Consider the following 13356-nt stretch of genomic DNA (forward strand, 5'->3'; position numbering starts at 1 on the left):
ATGTGGGCATCTGCTCACACTGGGAAATGGGTTTTGACAAGTTGGACTGCCAGTCCTTTGGCAGACTGACAATGAGTTGTTACTATCCTAGAGATGGTAACTGATTTCTTGAAACTTATAATATGAGTTTGGAATCTCTTCGACCATTCTGAGTCAATATCCAAATTGAGGTTTTGATTGACTGGAGTTGATAAAACTCTCGAGCTGTGTTTGTTCTCTTTCCTGCAAAGGCCCTGCAGGAGGGCACAAACACCTCCTTTTTATTTTCTTTTTTTCTTTTTTGTAAACAAAACAGAGGAAATATGGGTATTCTCAGTTCAGTCTGAGAGAAAGAGAGAGGTTTCTAACCGGGCTTTGGCCTGGGAAAGAGTTTCAAAGGAATGTAAATAATTCTCTATCTCTCTTGTTGTTCACATTGTTTATAGATATGTTCTGCTACTGTGCATCATTCAGAGCGCATCAATGGTGTGAGATGTTTTTACTTTAAGACCAGTGAAATTAGTCTGCACGATGTTCCTTATAAATAGAGTGGTGCATTTGAAATAAAGGAGTTTTCTTCTTGCCTTCTGATCTTGGAGTTCTTCTGTTCCCATCCTGCCTCAACAATGACAAAACCTTATAAAAAATACAACAGAAGACTGAATAGAGAAAATATTACAGTGCCAGGAGCAAAGGATTTCCCCCACCATGTGCTTGCCCACACAATGGAGGTTTTGCCTTTTGACCCTTTTGCCCCTCCCAAAGTTCTGTCCATCGACTCCGTCTTCGCTGTCCAGTGGTGGAGTTTACTTCTGGAAATCCTGATTGGAGATCAGATGTTGCCATAGTGACAAGCCGACCCACCCAAATGTCCGAACCCCGGCTGTCCCCTGATAACAACGCAAGGGGGTAAAACAGAACTATAAATCTATAAAACTTCTCTTAACTTATATACATGATATTTGTCTGTTAATTGTGAGAGTCAATCATCGCATTACTCATCTATCATAGGATGGCATTCTGGGCAGTCACGTGAGTCACAGGGTAGGTCTCTAGCCATCCAGTGGCTTGCTTCCACTGTTGTGAGCACATAGCGCTTGCCTTGGGGGGGTTTGAGGCAGTGTGATATAATCAATCTGCCAGGCCTCTCCATACTTTTATTTGGGCCGCCACCCAACATACCATAGGGGCTTCATCCGCTTGGCCTGCTTGATTGCAATGCATATCTCACAGTCATAGATAACCTGGGAGATACTGTCCATGGTTAAATCCTCCCCTCAGTCTCATGCCCACTTACTTATAGGTGGTGTCTCTGCCCTGGTGTCCTGTGGCATCATGAGCCAATAGAGACAGAAACAACTGTCCCTTGTGTTGTCAGTCCAAATCTATCTGTGACACCTCTATTTTTTCAGCCTGATCTACCTGTTCATTGTTTCAGAGCTCCTCATTAGCCTGACCCTTGAGCACATGGGCATCCACATGATGGACTTTCACAGGTAGCTTCTCTACCCAAGAGGCAGTGTCCTGCCATTCTTCAGCAGCCCAGACTGGTTTTCCTCTACGCTGCCAGTTGGCCTTTTTCCACCTTTCCAGCCACCTACACAGAGCAATGGCTACCATCCATGAGTCAGGGTAGAGGTAGAGCTTTGGCCACTTCTCTCATTCAGCAATGTTGAGGGCCAATTGGACAGCTTTGAGTTCAGCAAGTTGTCTCAATCCACCTTCTCCTTCGGTAGCTTCTGCGACTTGTCACGTGGCGTTCCATATGTCTGCTTTCCTTTTTTAGTTTGTCCCTACAATGCAACACAAACCATCATGGAAAACAGCATAGTGTTTCTTCTTTTGGCAGTTGGTTGTATGGTGAAGCTCCGTCAGCATGTGTCACCTGTTTCTGCTCCTCTTCATCTATCAGACTGATGTTCTCACCTTCAGGTCAATTCGTAATTATCTCCAAGATCCCAAGGTGATTTGGGTTTCCAACATGGGCAGTCTGTGTAATGAGGGCAATCTGTCGCTGTTGTGTTAGGGACAGCCTGAATAAAGCGACACAGACTCCTATGTAGTCAGAAGGCAAATGCAAATTTTATTTAACACCACATTCTTTTTATAGACTGTTACGATAAAGCTGGACCTGATTGGTCCTCAATCAACATCCCTCACACCACTGGCTAATTAGGAACAATACCCTTCTTGTAAACATCTTACAAGTTCAAAACACCAGCTGCAAAGATTAAAGATTATTTTCATTCTTTCTCTGAGCTTTCTCAAAACTCCCCAGACCAATACCTGGGAAAGTTTATCTGACTTTCTCTCTGACCAGACTGTCAGCATCCACAATTCCTCCTTTTTGTTTTAAAGAAGGAGGCGGCATTTGTGATCCCCTGCAGGGCCCTTTTCAGGAAGGAGAAAAAACACAGCTCAAGAGGTCTTTTTAGTAATTTGCTGGGTACTAAACAGAACCTCGTTAAGACATTGACTTAGAATGGTCAGGGAGAACTAACATCAAGTCTTGTTGTTCATTCTTGTAAGAAGTCAGTTACTTATTCTAGTACATTAAACAAAACATTGTTAGTCTGCTCAAAGAACTGGCAGTCTAACTTGTCAATATTCACTACTCCAGAAACAAAGAAAAAGATAGAATGCTCATTCTCTACTTGTAGAAGGACCATCTGATTGATGATCAGCATTCTGATCATCACTCAAAGGTTGCCTGTTGGCTACATTCTGCTTTTGGTGTTGCAAGTCAGGGCGAGCACACCTTGCAGGTATCCACCATACCCCAGTATCTGTGGAAACACATGCATACCCATGACCCCAAGCGATAAGCTCACATGGGCCCTCCCACTTATTGGTGGTTAGATCCCGTACCCCGACTTTCGCTTGAGGCAGGTGTGTCTCGCCTGAAGACTGCAATGAAAGAAAGTGATTTAAAATTACAGGATTGTTTTAATGTTGTGGCACTGTAAGGTGATTAATTGTATATAGAGCCTTTTCCAATCGACTGTGCTGGGTTTCTCCAGGCATTTCCCCTTTTTGTTTTTCAAGCTGTGAAAAGCACATTCACTCTCCTGTGAAAATTTAAAAAGTTTATTAAAGGACAATAGGAGACAAGGACCATAAAGTAAAGGTTATTACGGCTGGGTGCATCTTGGCACTGAGCCAAGACCACAAAGTTGCCTTCCGGGATACCCCTTAAATACCTTTTCCCTTACATCAGCCTGTTGCATATTCATAGACCCTTATGCATATCCATAAACTAGTTTACACTTTCCAGGAACTATTTTACATGGCCCCTCCTTGGGTCTGCCTTTTTAGAGCATGTGTGTTTATTGGCTGTGGTTTTGGCTCCTTCTCTTTATCACTTCCAGTTTGGGCCTTGGTCCACACTGTCTTCAGATGGCAGATGCTGATAGTTGACATATCTGTAGCAGGTGTCCTCATCCTATGTTCATTGGATGTTGTCCCATCCAAGCAGGCATTTTAACACAAGCATAGCTATTTCACTACTATGTCTAAGCTTAATTAACAGCAGAAATACAAACTGTATCTTATAACAAAGTTACTTTAACATCACACATATAAAATCCATTTTAATATTTGCGAAAAGCCAGTTTTATAATATGTATCTATAACAAAGCACACACTTTAAAGTGCCATGAGCACGTTCAACAATAGCTTGACCAGTTGGAGAATGCGGAATACCAAGTTTATGTGAGACTCCCCATAAGCGCAAAACCTGCCGTGTCTTCTGTGAGATGTAGGTGGGACCATTTTCAGTTTTCACAGAAGAAGGTATACCTAGGATCGCAAAAGCCATCTTCCAATGGGCAATAACATCATGACCCTTTTCCCCAGTATGAGCAGATGCCCACATAGCAGAGGAGAAGGTGTCAATAGACACGTGCATATACCTAAGTCGGCCAAATTTGGCAATATGAGTGACATCCGTTTGCCAAAGCTGCAAGGCCTCTGGGGTTCACCCCCGCTGGGAAAGATGCAGCAAGGTCATGACAGCGCAAGAACTGACAATGTCATGAGCCTCAGTTGGCATTAACTGAAATTGTTTCTGCAAAGTATGTGCACTTTGATGGAAAAAATCATGCAATGCTTTGGCTTGCGCAATTTTGTCAGGCAGAGGCACTACCCATGCAGGGTTAGCTAACCTGTCAGTCCTGGGATTGCCTTCTGTTATGAAACCTGGTTAATTGGTGTGACTCCAAATGTGCAGAATGTAATATGGATGAACTCGGGCCTGAATTGCACACTACAAAGTTTTCAATAACTGAAACAAAGCTGCATTATTGAATTCTTTCAGGAGTGAACAATCCAAACGCTTGGCTATGCCTGCTACATAAGCAGAATCAGGGAACAGATTCAGAAGTACCTGAGAAAAATCACTGGAATGCCATGGCAACAGCCTTCAATTCAACCAACTGGGCCAAGCCTGCCTCGTGGCCTTCTAGTACCTGCCACTCAGATTCATCCTTCCAAGTAACAATGTCTTTCCCTGTGTCCTAGATTGCAAGGTAATGTGTGTATTCTATTTGTCATCTGTTAGAGGTGTGGCAGTTATCTTCTGTTAATTGGGCAGTTTTATTTATCTCTTCCACAAACCAATCCTCCCCCCAGGGAGACATCTGCTGTTAATGAGCCACTGCATGACTGATAAAAACTACATCATCCCATTGTGAGATGCTCCGCTCAGAGGGGGAAGCCAAGCATTCCTAACTGGATATAATCTGAGATTTTGGGACACCAGGACAGCCTTTTCCACTGGATTCCCAGAGGAACAGCAACCTTTTCCATTGGATTCCCAGAGGAAGACCAGGCCCATCTACACCACCACTGGATCTAGAGGGGAAGACTACACCCTTCTACAGGATCACTGCTTCAACAGAACCACATCTGCCATTCCAGGAGGACTGCAGCCACCATTTCAATTTGACTGCTACCAACACCCTGACCCACAGCGTGTCAGGTCGTTTTCTGACTCTGTCAGTGTTGTTTTGTATTACTGCATTGTTTATCTTATTTTTATTTTCTTCCCTAATAAAGAACTGTTATTCCTGCTCCCATATCTTTGCCTGAGAGCCCCCTTAATTTCAAAATTATAATAATTCGGAGGGAGGGGATTTACATTTCCCATTTCAGGGGAGGCCCCTGCCTTCCTTAGCACACACCTGTCTTTTTCAAAACAAGACACCCTGTTTTTCTGGAGTCATCAGTGAAGACAGTGGGTCTTTGCACCGGCACCCAACTATTTTTTGGCCGCAAAGACAAATTGATTGATTTTGCCAACCGCAATAACTTATGACTAGGCAGATGATAAGCAATCTCTCCTGAAAAGTTTTGCAGTGCACTGTGCAAAGGAGTGCTGTTAACAAAGCTCCATTCAAAGTCTTCCTGTCCTACTGGAAGAATAATTTCTGTAGGATCAGTTGCCATTAATTACAAACACTGTTGATGGCATTTGATTATCAAAGGTGTGATCAGTTCAAACTACGTGGGTGCTGTCTCTTTCAGTTGATGGGGCAAGAAGACCCATTCCAAAATGTGCAAAGGATTGGACCATTTTTCACTCCATTGGCCAATGATACCTGTAGAATGAAAATCTGGATTGATAATGAAAACAGTGGTATCAATGGAGGGATCTACTCGATAAACCTGACCAGCAGAAATAGCTTGTTGAACTTCCTCCAGTGCTCGTCGCGCCTCAGGAGTCAATTTCCAAGGTGAATTCAGATCAGGGTCCCCCTTTAAAATGTTAAACAGCGGGGACAATTGTGTCATAGCTAGCCCCAAATAAGGATGTAACCAACTGATGGTACCCAGCAATTTCTAGGCACCATTTAGTCTTACTAGAATCCATGAATTGCACCTCTTGATGTTGAATTTTTTGATCCAAAATTTTGACTCCTAAATATTTCCAAGGAGGATGCTGTTGAACCTTCTCTGGAGCCACTTGCAGCCCATAAGAATGAGCAGTGAACAGCTGAGGCTGTATCCTCGGCAGCTCATCCTGGGTGGAAGCCGCCACTAGGATGTCGTCCATATAGTCATAGCAATATGCTCGCAGACTCCAGACAAGGCCTGAGCCACATACCATAGACAAATAGTCAGGCTGTTCTTACAGCCCTGCGGCAAAAATTTACATTGATACCTCTACACACGTTCAGCATTATTAATCGCAAGTGCAGTAAAGGCAAATTTTGGCTTGTCATCAGAATGCAAAGGAATTGTAAAAAAACAATCCTTCAAATCAATGATTAAAAATTTCCACTCTGTAGGGAGCACAGTGGGTAAAGGCATACCAGGCTGCAATGCCCCCATGCTTTCCATCACTACATTGATTTTCCGGAGCTCCTGTAACAGCCTCCATTTCCCAGATTTTTTAATTACAAAAACAGGAGTATTCCAGGGACTAGTAGAAAACTGAATGTGTCCCTGCTGCAATTGTTCCTGAACCAATTCACAAAGGGCAACCAATGTTTCTTCTGTCAGGGGCCACTGGTTCTGCCAGATGGATTTGTTTACTAGCCATGGCAAAGGCAGCATAGGATACTGTGCACCCTTCAGCACTGTGGCCCAAATCAAAAATGTGTCCCAATATGTACTCACCAGGCTGCTGAGACATCCCGCCTCCAGAGGTTGAGTGGAGTTGCAGTGACATAAGGCCGAACTGTAGCCGTCTGCCCCTCTGCGTTTTTGATCAGCACAGACCGTTGGCTGACAAAGGTCTGTGTTGTTCCTCCCAACCCTTTGATGGCCAAACCTATGAAAGCCAAAGGCCATGTAGGAGGCCACGCAGAGAAGGAGATGATTGTCAAGTCAGCTCCCGTGTCAATCAAACCTTGAAGCTGGATCTGAGGCAGGCTGGCATCCAGTAGAATCAGGGTACGTGTCATCTGTGGTCCCTGAGCAGAAATATCTGCAGTCCAGAAAACTTGTGGCAATCCTGTAGATCTGAAAGCTGCCATCCCCACAGCTCCACTGGTCGGTCCTGGGGACACATGACTGAAAAGACACAAGCTGAGCAATGCGAGTCCTTGCAGGGATAGTGACGGGGGGCGGGGCGGGGGGGTGGATGTGGAAACCACGGCACAAATTTGGCCTGTAAAGTCGACATCAATGACTCCTGGATGCACAAAAATTCCTTGAAGGGTCGCACTAGATCTCCCCACAAACAGCGCACTCAATCCTTGACCCAAAGATCCAAATGCATCCAGAGGAAGCTTATCTAAACGGCAAGATTCATTCTAAGATGATTGTTGCTGCGGTGTGTACATCCAGCCCGGCTGCTCCTTGGGGACTGCCCCTAAGCTGGCTGAGTAAGCCTGTGCCAGTACCATGCCCTGGGGAATCACTTGTGTCAGAGTGCAGTTCCTCTTTGCACTCTTTCTTCCGTTTCTCGAGCCTGCCAAAAGCTGACCATTGGCATGGTATTTAGACTTACATTGGTTTGCATAATGACCTGGCCTCACACATCTAGCACACAAGAAATGACCCTTATTTCCTTTCTGCTTCTGTATTACCTGTTTTTGCTTGCACTTATTATTCACATGTTTCTGTTGCCCACACTCGCAGGATGCCTGGGCTGGCTGTAAAGCAGCAGCCAAAGCAGACACTTTGTAGTCTACAGAACCCACTTTAGAGCATGCCTAGACCATATCTGTTAATGTTGGGTCACCTGGAAAAGCCTCTATAATCTTTGTACAATCTTAATTTGCATTACCCTTTGCTAATTGCTTACATAAAATCTGTCTCAAATTGTCATCCTCAACCTGCTTTTCTAAAGCTGCTGCAATTTTCTCAACAAATGGCAAAAATGGTTCCTTTATTCCTTGAGTTATTGTCACATATCGTGGCTTGGGAGCAGCTGTTTCTATAGTTTTTAACAGGGCCCCAATGCCTATCTTTTGACCCTGCTCAAGAATTCGAGGTTCCCAGGTAGCCTGAATGTCAGAATTAGAAAAGATACTCTTTCCCATAAGAGCATCGTCTCCAACGGCATATCTAGGATCATCCCAAGGCAGTCGCATGTTATCTGCTGCAGTCTTATCAGCCGTCTGCCTACAGTTGTCCTCAAAAACTCTAAATTGCACAGGTTGGAACAACACTCTACCCAGATGTTTAATATCAAATGGAGCAAGCAGATCAGTGTTTTTAACACCATGATAACTTCTGAAGATCCAAGCCCATATTTTGCTACTTTATCTTGTAAATCCTGCACGACTTTCCAGGCTATGACATCATGCCTGTCGACTTGTCCCATATTTGGAACAGCCTTAAACACAAGAAAGGCTTGGACACCACCTTGTGGGGCTACACTGCCTCCCTGATTCACCTGCATACCTGCTTCAGATGCTGGGACAAATACTTGACTTTCCCCTGTGCCACCCCTCCCCCCCCATCTACGGTCTTGATAATTCTGCCCCCAGGCATCCCCATCTTCTCTAGCAAGTCCCAATTCCCCATTTCCAGAGCTCACAATTTGACCAATTCCCAAAAACGTCCAGGGTGCTTTGGACACACGATCACTTGACAGGGTGGCAGCGTCCACAGGTGGCTCTGGGGTGATCTCGGAGCACATCGCTGCCGGCGCTCAGCTGCCAGGCCCCTCCCCTGCTGTGGGACAAACTGTCGGCTTTCATCCATGTCACTGTCCACGTCCCGGGGCAGCGAAATGTGGGACAGCCTGAAGGAAGGGGAGGAGGGCAGGCCAGCTGGCAGCGCCGAGGTGGGGGGGACAGCCATGGCGGGTGCCACAGGCGGTGGCACCGGAACAGCAGGAAGCACGGTGCCCGCAGTTCCACATGAGGCAGGGGGAGGAGGTGATGCAGACGCTTGCGCTGACCCCGCAGATGGGAACGGAGGGGCTGAAGGGACAACGGTTCCGGCTTCGTCACCTGTCTGCAGTGGAGGCACTCCCACTGCCGCTTGCAATGCAGAGGAAGGAGGCGCCGGCGACGCGAACGGAGGAGGGCTCTCAGCAATTTCCGATTGGGGCTTAGCTAACGAAGCCTTCGCGAGCTGCGTCACAGGGGACGGATACGTTGGCATTACAAAGTCACAGGGAGAGGGATATTTTTGGGGGGATGTAATCTCGCGGCGAGGGATAAATTTTACGAGCAATTCCAGCGGCTCTCAGGGGTCCGAGTGGAGCCGAGGGAAAGCCGCCTGCAGCCCCCGCAGCCCCCTCGCCTTCTGGCGTGTCAGTGTCCATAGAAGGATCGTCCCCCCCTCGGAGTCCGCCACATCCGTATCGCCCTCCCCCGGTGTCCAGCGCTACAACGCTTTAGAGAGAATGCCCCACGTAACTGCTAATTCAAATGCGTCCTTATCTCCGCTGGAGATTTCTTGCCACAGCCAGTCTCCTAGCGATTGCCAAGCGTCCCGGCTAAAAGTGGTCTCAGCGTCCACCGGAAATCCATGAGCCTTTGCCCAGCAGAGCAGAGCGCGCAGGGAATGATCCGATACAGCAACCCCCATGCACGGCAATGTGTCCTTCCACTCAGAAAGGACAATTTGTTCCTCTGTAGAGGTTTGGTTCCCTATATTGTAGGGAACCGTTTCCCAGCAGCCTGCCTAAGCAGTGGTTTGCTCCGGAATACAAACTCTAGCTTTGCTGGGGCCTGTCCCCAACCAGCCCTTTGGCCGGTTCCACTCCCCGTGGTCGGAAAAGACCTGCCCCCTCTTAGGAGGGCATGGGGAAATTACAACCGTACCTCTCTCTACAGAGGACGATGGGGTGACTCCGTTTCATCAGTTTTGGCTGCACTGAACGGCGGGATCCACCAGATGTCGCTGTTGTGTTAGGGACGGTCTGAATAAAGCGACGCAGACTCCTATGTAGTCAGAAGGCAAATGCAAAGTTTATTCGACACCACATTCTTTTTATAGACTGTTACGATAAAGCTGGACCTGATTGGTCCTCAATCAACACCCCTCACACCACTGGCTAATTAGGAACAACACCCTTCTTGTAAACATCTTACAAGTTCAAAACACCAGCTGCAAAAATTAAAGATTATTTTCATTCTTTCTCTGAGCTTTCTCAAAAACTCCCCAGACCAACGCCTGGGAAAGTTTATTTGACTTTCTCTCTGACCAGACTGTCAGCATCCACAGCAATCCACTTACTCCATGTGACCTAAGTGGCCTGGGAACTTTCCCTCTGAACATGCATCCCAACACCAGTAGTCAGGATGCCAGAAGAAGTTGTGCCTCCGTGCCAATCACCTCTGAAGCAGCTTGAATTCCTTCATCGGCTGCTAGGATTTCCTTCTCTGTTGGGCTGTAGTTGGCTTAGGGCCTTCTGTAGCTTTGGCTCCAGAACCCAAGTGGTTGGCCTCGAGTCTCACCAGAGACCTTCTGACAAAAGCTCCAGGACAGACTATTGTTCCCAGCTGCAGAGTAGAGCACATTCTTCACATCTGGTCCTGTCCTGACTGGGCCAAGGGCTACCTCATGAGCGATCTCCTGCTTAATCTGGGCAAAGGCTTGCTGCTGTTTGGGGCTCCAGTGTAAATAATTCTTCTTGCGGGTTACCAGGTAAAGATGGTTCACAATCTGGCTGTACTCAGAGATGTGCATCCTCCAAAAACCTATGACACCTAGGAAAGTTTGCGTTTCCCTCTTGCTGGTCAGTGGAGACATTGCTGTTATCTTGTTGCTGACCTCAGTGGGTATCTGACGCTGTCCATGGTGCCACTTTACTCCCAGGAACTGGATCTCTCGGGCAGGTCCCTTGACTTTACTCTTGTTGATCGTGAAGCTGGCTTTCAGGAGAATCTGGATGATTTTCTCTCCTTTCTCAAATAGTTCTAGTGCTGTGTTTCCCCACACAATGATGTAATCTATGAATTTCAGGTGTTCTGGAGTCTCTCCCTTTTCTAGTGCAGTCTGAATCAATCCATGACACATGGTGAGGCTGTGTTTCCATCCCTGACGCAATCGGTTCCAGGTGTACTGCACACCCCTCCAGGTGAAAGCAAACTGAGGCCTGCATTCTGCTGCCAGATGAATGGAGAAAAATGCATTGGCAATGTCAGTAGTGGCGTACCACTTTGCTACCTTGGACTCCAGCTTGTACTGGAGCTCCAGCACGTCTGGCACAGTAATGCTCAGCAGTGGAGTCACTTCATTCAAGCCATGATAGTCCACAGTCAATCTCCATTCTTTGTCAGATTTGCGCACAGGCCAAATGGGGCTGTTGAAGGGTGATTTGGCCTTGCTGACCACGCCTTGGCTCTCCAGCTCATCGATCATCTTGTGGATGGAGATCACAGCATCTCAATTCATCTGGTACTGCCTGCATCGCACTGTCGAGGTGGCCATCAGTACTTGTTCTTCCACCCTCAGGAGTCCTACTGCAGAAGGATTTTCAGACAGCCCAAGAATTGTGTTCAGTTGCCTAATGCCCTCTGCCTCCACAGCAGCTATCCCAAACGCCCACTTGAGTCTCTTTGGGTCTTTGAAACACCCACTCCAGAGGAAATCTATGCTCAGATTACACGGGGCCTCTGGGCCAGTCACAATAGGGTATTTCTGCCACTCCTTCCCAGTCAAGCTCACCTCAGCTTCCAACAGTCAACTGTTGCAATCCCCCTGTCACCCCAGCAATAGAAGCAGGTTCTGCCCCCACACGTCTTGATAGGATTCATGTGCACTGTGCACTAGTGTCGAACAAGGCCTTGTATTTTTGTGGTTCTGATGTGCTAGGCCATCAGATCCACACAGTCCAAAAGACACTATTCTCTTGTGCCTCTACCTGGCTAGAGGCAGGGCCCCTCTAGTCCTAGCTATCCTTCCCTCCCTGGCCACACATTTTACAAGTTCCTTCAAGGGGATTGGACATGTCATCCTCCCTTTCATTATGCCTGGCAGCCTAGCTATGGGAAACTGGAGCTACATCCCTTCTGGTGGAACTCCTTCTCTGAGTACTGCCCTCCTTCAGTTCACACACCTGTGCTGCCAGGGCAGAAGTAGGTTTTCCATCCTATCTTTTCATATTTTCCCTGAGGTCACACAGGAAGAACCACAGCTCCTCTCCTGGAGTATACCCTCTCTCCCTAGCTGGGGGACGTCTACCTCTGATAACAGGGCCTCTGGTCTGTACTGATGAGATTTGGAAAAGGTCCTCTTTGAGCTCCTTCCTGAGTTTCTCATGAGTTTCTTCAATCCTGTCTTCCATTTTCTGCATGTGCTCTGACAGACTTGTTTCCACAGATGAGATTCTTGCTTGTGTTGGGACATGCACAGTGTTTGCATATGCGTGGAGCCTCTTTACCATAGTACCCACTGTCTCGTCCCCCACATTCCACTTCATCATTGCTAAAGCAGAAGTGTATTCTTGTGGCCCGAGTCGTGCAACGTTTAGCCACGTCACTGATGTACATTTTACCGTGTCTGGACTCTTAATCATTTGGTCATCTGATAAAATGATCTCTATCACTGCCAATTCTCTAAAGCATTGAATCCTTTGTTCCATGGTCTTCCAAAGTCTTTGCTGCAACTGGAGATCTTCTTGGTACAGGTATATTTCCTTCACACTTTTAAAGAGTCGTGTCCAGAGACTCAGAGATTTGGACCTCCTTGTCATCCCTTGGTCAATACCCACATCACATGGCAGAGATCCCAAATGCCTCACTTCAGTACCGTCCAGAACTGTACCATCACGTGCAGCATCCCAGATTTGGACCAACCAACTTAATATAGATTCATCAGGCCATCAGGTGTAATCTTTTCTTAGACCACGAAGGCTTTCTATGGACAGAGACTCAAAAATAATTTCTGGTTCGGATTCCTCTTCTGGCTGTGAGGATCCTGGCTCCCCATCATCATCCACTGGGCAAATGGATTTGGTTTTGTGTTTCCTTCTCTGGATGGATCAATTGCTATTGGCTTAGGCTCCCCATCTGGTTTAACTGCAGCCTGAGTGACTGAGGTATATGCTGATTTATCTTCTTGCCCCTCTGGCTGTACCTGCTGCCCTACAGTATCTAGCACTGTATGGTAAGCGTTAGCCAAGGCCCAGAACATTGCAATGAGCTGCTTCTCATTAAAGTTGTCATTGCATTTTTCTTTCAGATATTTCCCCACCTCAGCTGGATTCTGAATTTGTTCAGGGGGGAAGTTCCAAACTATCAGGTCAGAGAATTCCTTCAGGGTTTGGCCTATCCTTCCACATCCCACACCACTCAAAACTTTCTACACCTAGGGCAGGTGTCTGGACAGCCTCTCTTGAAATCTCAGTCCTGATTCTAGACAAGCTGCAGAACATATAAAGGAAACCTACTAGATAACACAACAGGAAGGTGGTATCTTTAACATCCAGGGGAAACTGAACATTCTCAGAAGGTGACGTGCTAGATCTGA

This window comes from Vidua chalybeata, chromosome W (genome assembly GCF_026979565.1).
Source record: "Vidua chalybeata isolate OUT-0048 chromosome W, bVidCha1 merged haplotype, whole genome shotgun sequence".
Lineage (NCBI taxonomy): Eukaryota > Metazoa > Chordata > Aves > Passeriformes > Viduidae > Vidua > Vidua chalybeata.